This window comes from Giraffa tippelskirchi, chromosome 11, assembly GCF_054371585.1.
Source record: "Giraffa tippelskirchi isolate mGirTip1 chromosome 11, T2T-mGirTip1v1.2.pri, whole genome shotgun sequence".
Lineage (NCBI taxonomy): Eukaryota > Metazoa > Chordata > Mammalia > Artiodactyla > Giraffidae > Giraffa > Giraffa tippelskirchi.
This window is the reverse complement of record NC_137285.1, coordinates 30,052,594-30,060,523: the sequence shown is the minus strand read 5'-3', so window position 1 is coordinate 30,060,523 and position 7,930 is coordinate 30,052,594. Positions and strand designations below refer to the sequence as shown.

Sequence of the window (7,930 nt, the reverse complement as noted above, 5' to 3'; positions counted from 1 at the left end):
GGTTTGCCTTGGAAATGAACAGAGATCATTCTATCGTTTTTGAGATTGCATCCAAGTACTGCCTTTCGTACTCTTTTGTTGACCATGATGGCTACTCCATTTCTTCTAAGGGATTCTTGCCCACAGTAGTAGATATAATGGGTGGCCCCACACAGCATGGCTTAGTTTCATTGAGATAGACGAGGTTGTGGTCCGTGTGATCAGATTAGCTAGTTTTCTGTAATTTTACTTTCAGTGCGTCTGCCCTCTGATGCCCTCATCTATGGAAAAGCAGAAATCAAAACAGAGCTAATTAGTATACTAAAAACAAACACCGAGGTGACAGTCTTACTCAGATCAAAACCATTCAGTTACTCAAGTTGGAGAAACTTAGTTTCAAATTCAACTTCGTTTTAAATTTGGTATTTAGCGTGTTGTGAAGTCACCTCTTTTGCCCTGTAGTGTCCCTCTTTCTATGGCAACATCTGTCTCCAATCCTTTTGGGTACCTCAGTTTGAACGTGATCACTTCCAGAGTTCACTTCTGCAGGATATTCCTGCGTCAGCAAAGTTGTGTGATGCAGACCCTATGCAAATATTCCACAGACTAGGTTTTCCATCCCCCCCGCCGCTGCGCCAAATGCCCTGGACTTGCCTCTCTTTATCTCTTTTCTGGCTTCATCCCTGTTCTGTTTTCCTCTCTTATTCTTATTAGCATATCTCTTTTCTACTTATCTTTTGATATGAGAAATGAAGTGAAGTCAGAGAGGCCCTTTAGCAGAGGAATCATGAGATGAGAGAGTTAAGAGAATTACCTGTAATAGTCACAGGAACACATAGGAAGAAAGCACAGAAACCATCTCGTCGCAAACACAGTGTGTAATTGGCCAACATCATCCATTCATTACTTTATTCAGCTTTCCTATACTGCATCGTGGTGGGGAGTTTATAACATTTACTTTTTAGGTTATTTTCTCCCCCCAAAGTAAAAATAAATATGATCACCAAAGAGTGGTCAAACTTCCATGTGTCTGACTTATTGACTATCCAGATCTATGCTAGGATCTGGCCACACAAATGTGAACAAGAGACCTCTTATTACTGCAAGAGAGACAAATGGGAACACAGCTCCCATAATGAACGTACAAACCATTATAAGGGAGGCATGCAAAAGATCATGGGAACATAGAAGAGGAATGACTCATTAATTTCCAGAATATTTATGTTGCTTTTTGTAGCAGTGGATGCAAGGCTTATTGTTCCTTATTTGGATGGTCTGGTTTTATAAGTCATTCATTAGTTGTAAAAGTAATTTTTGATTTGGAAATAGAATGATTTCTCTCCTCATAGATCCTATATTTTAGTGGAAGTATACAGTTAATAAATCAGAGAAATAATTAGATATATATCATACTACTTGATGCTGAGTGCTACAGAGAAAATTAAAACAAAGAAAGTAGCTAAGAAATGCATATGTGTGCCCATGGGGGATTGCATCCCAGGCAGAATAAAGAGCAAGCCTGCCCTAGACCAGGAGCACAGAGGCCAGGTGCCTGAAGCAGAGATGCTGATGACTGAGAACAGTAGGGAATGAGGTCACAGAGCTCATGGTTACCAGACTGAAGAGACCCATGGTGACTATAGTGAAGAATTCAGCTCTCCCTTTGAGAAAGACGGAAATTCCTAAGAGATTTTGAACATAGGTTAACATCATCTGACTACTATCAACAGGATCACTTCAGTTTGCTCTGTGGAGGATAGACCGAAGAGGGGCCAGGGAGGGGGTAAGCAGAGAGTCAGAGGTCATGGCAATAATCCTGATGGGAGGGAGATGATGGTGTTACCAGAGGGTGGGTTGCTGTATCATCCTAGAAAGATGTCAGAGATGACTCATGGAAGCCAAGAAAGCAAAGTGTGGATTTATTAAGTGACTATACACTCCTAGAAAGGAGAGAGGGCAGACTCAGATGAGCAGCTGCCCCGAGTGCCCTTGGGAGCCGGTTACATGGGGTGTGAAAATGATTGGGCAGGGCAGAACATGCATGGAGGAGGGAGAGGTTTGGGATCACATTTCCTGATTTCCATTCCAACTCCACCTTAGTGAGGGGTGGAGGGAGTTTTGTTCTTCTTTGGTCTTGAGGGAAGTGTCATGGCATTGAAGCTTGATGGGTATTTCATATATACATATATATATATATAATTTTTATTGAAGTATGGTTGCTTTACAAATGGAAACTAGTTAAACTTAAAAGCTTTTGTATAGCAAAGGAAACCATGAACAAGACAAAAAGGATACTCCTCAGAGTAGGAGAAAATATTTGATAGGTACTTCTTGTCTGCAAGGTTAATTTTACTGTAATAAGGGCAAAAGATAACTATTGGATGTTATTAACTCCCGCCTTTTGCAACATCCTTCTCCCTTCAGAAGAAGGCCACAGAGCCACTTAATTGCCAGACTCAATTACTGGATTACTGATGCCAGCCTTTGACTGTCTTTGAAATAATGCGAGAGGAAGAAATCAAGATTCTAACACCTTTGTTCCTCATCACTGACTCCTCACTGAGAGTTCATCTTATATAACCCCCTAGACTCCTCACAGAGTAGGGGGCACAGTTCCTGAGGCATAAGCCTACTGTGTTCCCCCTTCTGCTGGCTGAGAATTAAAGCCACCCTTCTATTTACTCAAAAAACTGTGTCTGCATTTTTTATTCAGCTTCAGTGGGCAGAGAAAGCCAAGATTTTGGCCAGCAACAATACTACACCAAAGAGGAAAAGGGGAAGGCCAGAACATATGATTTTTGGTGAAGGGGGAATACATGCACTCAAGCACTTATTTTTCCAGGTGTCTATGAGTCTCTTGAAGCCTTTACTGGTCACAAGCAACAGTCATCATCATGAAGGATTTCAGTGCTTTGCTAGATATGGGAAGTTACAAGAAATGGGCTCATAAAATCAGCTCCTGACAATATCTGACTATCTAAAGGCCTGTCCTGCCAGTTTTTTTTCCCAAGCACAGAATACCTCATTTCTGATCTACACTCTGAACTCCTTTCAGGGAGTATTGAAGGTCAGCAGCTATAGCAGCACATGATTTAGTTCTTGTAGAGATAGATGGCAAGTGCCGATGGCCAGTGCCAATTTGTAGTTGACACGGCCTTTCTTTGTCTGCCCCAAGAACCCACTGTTGCCTCAAGATGTACAGTGTCCTGCCTCCTGATCCATGCCTCCTTTCATGGCTCAGAGCTAGCTATTTGCCTGCTCTAACAAAATTGGTTTGGGTCATGGTGGAAACAGTACAAATAGTGAGCAAATCTTGCATTCTGAATATACTCTAAGGCTATTAATATTCAATTAAATAAATATTTTGATGATATACTTCTCCGGCACATAAATGTAATGATAGTTGATTTAATGATGTCAATCCACACTGTCAATTTTAGCACTTAGAAACTGTTGACTAGAAAACATGGTCATAATCTGAAAGTAGAGAGTTGTTTTTTCAGTGGGAATTCTTAGGACTTCGAGCCCAGGAGGCAGCCTCTCAAGTAGCCCTGAGAAACTGTTCCAAGGAGTTGGGAAGAGCAGTCAGGTTATATAGAATTTTGCAAGAAAGGGGGCAGATAGTCTGAGACATCAAAGACTATTATTAGTTAAGGAAACTAAGATATCTCAAGTTAAGGAATTTAGTGCTCTTCTTTGTATGGGAAGATGCAAGTGTCTGGGTTCACTGAAATCATTTCTTTCATATGCTTACATCTTTTGCCTGTGTGGAGTGGCTGTAGCCTGATAGCAGGTATTCTTTGCCTTATTGAATTCCCTTAGGGCTCACTGGCCCACCCAAGATGGCTAGTATCACTGATGACTGTCAGGGATTCTTAAGTTCCTTGTTTACAATAGGGAGTGGCAGATGGCATTGTTCTTCCCTTCCGGGCTCAAAAATTCACATTTGGAGGGCTCAATAGCTGTGACACCCTTGTTTATTGATGTGGCAGGGGATATTCCATTTCATAGTTTTTAACTATTTTTAATGACCAAGCCAGACTGATGTATCATGTAAATCAACCCCAGATTCCATATTTGATCTGTCCTATGTATTCACAGGAAAACTCTAATATTCTGACCTCAGAGAGCAGGCATGAGTAGTCAGGAGTGTATCTAGTGAAAATCAAAACCATCGATACTTAGAGAACAGATTGCTGTATACTTCTCACACCCTTACTGTTTGACTATATCTTCCTATTGCATACCTTCATTTACCACTGTTTTTATCAACATGACTGCTCTTCCAGAAAATAGTTGCCCAGGAAAATAAATGCTGCACAAAAAGACAGCATCAAACTGTTCACCAAAATTCTCCATAAAACTCTCACCTTCAATTTTCATCTGGCTGTGTTACCAGTCCCACACTGTTACATCAATATCCTTGCCATTCTGATTGAAACATCCACATTCAACGACCTACTTTAAATACAAAAGGTCTTTAAACACAAATAGCCCAGTGTTTTCACACCCTTCTGAGATGCTACTAATCTCTGAATACAGTGTTCTCCCTTATTGTAGGAAGTAATTATAAACACTTTTCCTTACTTAGAAGTGATTTTGGTGGTGTTTTCAGGGGACAAGCATTCACCAATGTTTTACCTGGTAATAGTGGTGTGCTGTGCGTAATGGCTCAATCGTCTCTGATTCTTTGTGACCACATGGGCTGTAGCCCACTAGGCACCTCTGTCCATGGGGATTCTCCAGTCAAGAATACTGGAGTGGGTTGCCATGCCTTCCTCCAGGGAATCTTCCCAACCCAGGGATTAAATCCAGGTCTCCCACATTGCAGGTGGATTCTTTACTGCTGGGCCACCAGGGAAGTCCTTGGTAATAGTGGAGGTGGTACAAAGAAAATCTTTATAATTTTTTGATTTGCTGACAGACTTTTACAATTAAAATCCATTGTACAATTATAAAAAACTTATGAGAACACCATTGAGATATTTGGGTCATGAGTGTCATAAAATCTAATAGCTTTTCTATAGAATCCCTTTAGCTGTTCTTTGGTGAGTAGCCTGAAGGATGGTGTGTGAAATTTGTGGCCTGATCAAAGAGAAAAATAGGGCTGTCATGCACTAATATGGGGAAGAGTGAAGAGGGGCAAGTATGGGCGAAGAGTAGAAGCTCTGTCTTAGACCTGTAACATGTAAGACACAGACTTGACATGCAAGTGGAGAAACTGAGCAGGCAGTTGGAAATTGGAGTATGAGCAGAGATATTGGGGCGGACATAAGCTTTGATATTGGAACATATGGCACTGCTGCTTCTTTTTCTTTTCCTTTTCCCCTGATATTTATATTTGCTATTGTTGTTGTTGTTGTTCGGTCACCGAGTCATGTCTGACTCTTCCTGACCCCTGGACTGCAGCACATCAGGCTTTCCTGTCCTTCACTCTCTCTTGGAGTTTGCTCAAGTTCATGTCCATTGAATTGGTGATACCATCCAACCATTTCATCTTCATCCTCTGTCACCCTCTTCTCCTTCTGCCTTCAATCTTTGCCGGCATCAGGGTCTTTTCCAATGAGTCAGCTGTTTGCATCAGGTGGCCAAAGTATATATATACATATATATATATATATATAAGAAAAATTAAGCATAAGGAGAAAATAATAAATAGCATTTTAAATTATCACATTTATTTTTATTAGTCATACCCAAACTTCTTTGGTCTTACTAAGTATTATTTAAATGGTTCAATATATAGATTGATAAGCTTAACCCTTTGTTTTTAATGATATTTTGAAGTAGTTGTTCTAAGTTCAGTTATATTTTAATATTTCATTTTAAAGCAATGGCTAACTTGATGGAATAAGATCTAGCTGTCAAAGTCCAAAATTGGCTTTACGTGTCAATTATAATATGCATTTTTTAATTCTAATTATCAAAGGTGTTTGGTTGAGATTAGCTATAAATTTTCTATCCTAACTGATCTTGACAGGTTGTTCTTGTGTACAAGTCACTGCATCTTTATATTTTAAGCAAATGGCTCAAAATTCAATAAGGCTCTCCATTTGGAGAATTTGGAACTGATTGGGAGCTTCTATTTTCATGTTTTAATATAAAATATCAATGTGTATGTAAATGACACACTTTTGCTATAAAATATCATATTGAGAGAAACTTTAACAAATATCCAAATTCATTGGAGTATCTTTCAAAATAAAGCTACTTTCTCATTTATCATTAAAATATTTTTATCTTAAAGGCACAGCAAAGGTTGCATTTAAAAGAAAATCTGCTGGCTAGTATGCCACTGAAAAGTTGCTATCACCAAAAATTCAGTACATTTGGAACACTTATCCTTTTACAAGAAAAATGCTAACGTATCTTTAGTCTTGACAGCTCTTTTAAGTACCTTGTCTTGACACAAACTGTAAACTTCTGAACAGTACAAAAACAAGTCAAGTCATTTCACCTCTCAGGTCATTCTCTTGTAAAAACTCCAGGATTTAAGCTATTCTTTCAACCAATCTAACAAGATACATATAAACTATTATAATTTAAGTTTTGCTAAAATTAAATTAGAAAATGGTAATAGCACCATGAGCATCTCCACCTTGTACAGCTCCCAGTCTGCTCTCAGCATCCCTGACCTTTGCAAGTGAGCCTGCAGGCTAGTGAGGACACCAGTATTATTCTATATCAAATATTAACATAGCCTGGTTGTTAAATCACTTAAAATTATTTTGGTAGAAAATAAACTTTCTAATGTTTTTCCACACTAATTAGTCATTTTATGCATCCTGCAGGGCTTGCAACATATTTTGGAGACCATTGCTTAAAATATGTGGAAAGAGGCTTGTTGGTATTTCATGAAAAATAAATGCTGAATGCTTAGTATATTAGTGATGGTCCCTTTGTTTTTCAGCTAAAGAAATCAGATTTAGCTATCATAAAATAACTTATTAGAGAAGATATTTTAATAGCTCATAGAAATCATGAAAAGGTTTCAAGTAAACTTCAAGAATGGGGCCCAGAATGAGTGATTATGGACTTTCTTTTGTCACAATCCTATAAATGTTACTTCACTACTCACAGGATCTTGCCCCAATAACTCTGTTCAGAAATCCAAGTTCCTGAGACTAGAACTGGGATTTCCCAATTTGGATATTGTATGGATGTCTGGTCCAATCTTTTATGGATGGAAAAGAAAGTCAGATAGTAGAAAATAGTTTCATAGGAGATATGGAGAACACATCTCAGAGACAAGGGGCTGGCTGGTGAAGCCAGATTACAGCCTCTGTATCAAAGATTGGACATGAGAATGCATGGGACAGGTGTTGGAAAAAAAGAATATGGGCTGACCAAAGAGTAGTGTTCCTGAAGCTCAACAATAGAAATAATCAAGACTAAACAAAGAAATACCATATGATCCAACAATCCCACTACTGGACATATACTCAAACAATTTAATAATTCCAAAAGACAAATGCACTCAATGTTCATTGCAACACTATTCACAATAGACAGGGCACAGAAGCAACCTAAATGTCCATCAACAGAGGAATGGAAAAAGAAGATACGTGGTCCATATATACAATGGAATATTACTCAGCCACAAAAAGGAAGGAAATTGGATCATTTGCAGAGACGTGGATAGACCTAGAGACTGTGATACAGAGTGATGTAAATCAGAAAGAGAAAAACAAATATTGTATATTAACACATATGTGGAATATAGAAAAAGAGTATAGATGATATTATTTGCCAAGCAGAAATAGAATCAGAGGCATAGAGAACAAATTTATGGTTACCAAGGGGACAGGGGCCGTAGGATGAATTGGGAGATTGGGATTGACACATATACACTATTGATAATATGTATAAAATAGATAACCAATGAGAACCTACTGTATACCTCAGGGAACTCTACTCAGTGCTCTGTGGTGACCTAAATAAGAAAGAAATC

The 7,930-nt window shown here is 38.8% G+C and overlaps 1 long non-coding RNA gene across 1 annotated transcript; it reads left to right on the top strand.

The window, feature by feature from the left end:
* The first annotated feature begins 1,669 nt into the window (after positions 1-1,669).
* LOC145525181 (uncharacterized) lies at positions 1,670-2,669 on the top strand. Its single transcript, XR_014068080.1, has 2 exons — positions 1,670-1,762; positions 2,404-2,669. It is a non-coding gene; the product is annotated as an uncharacterized LOC145525181 (long non-coding RNA).
* The last annotated feature ends 5,261 nt before the right edge of the window (positions 2,670-7,930 follow it).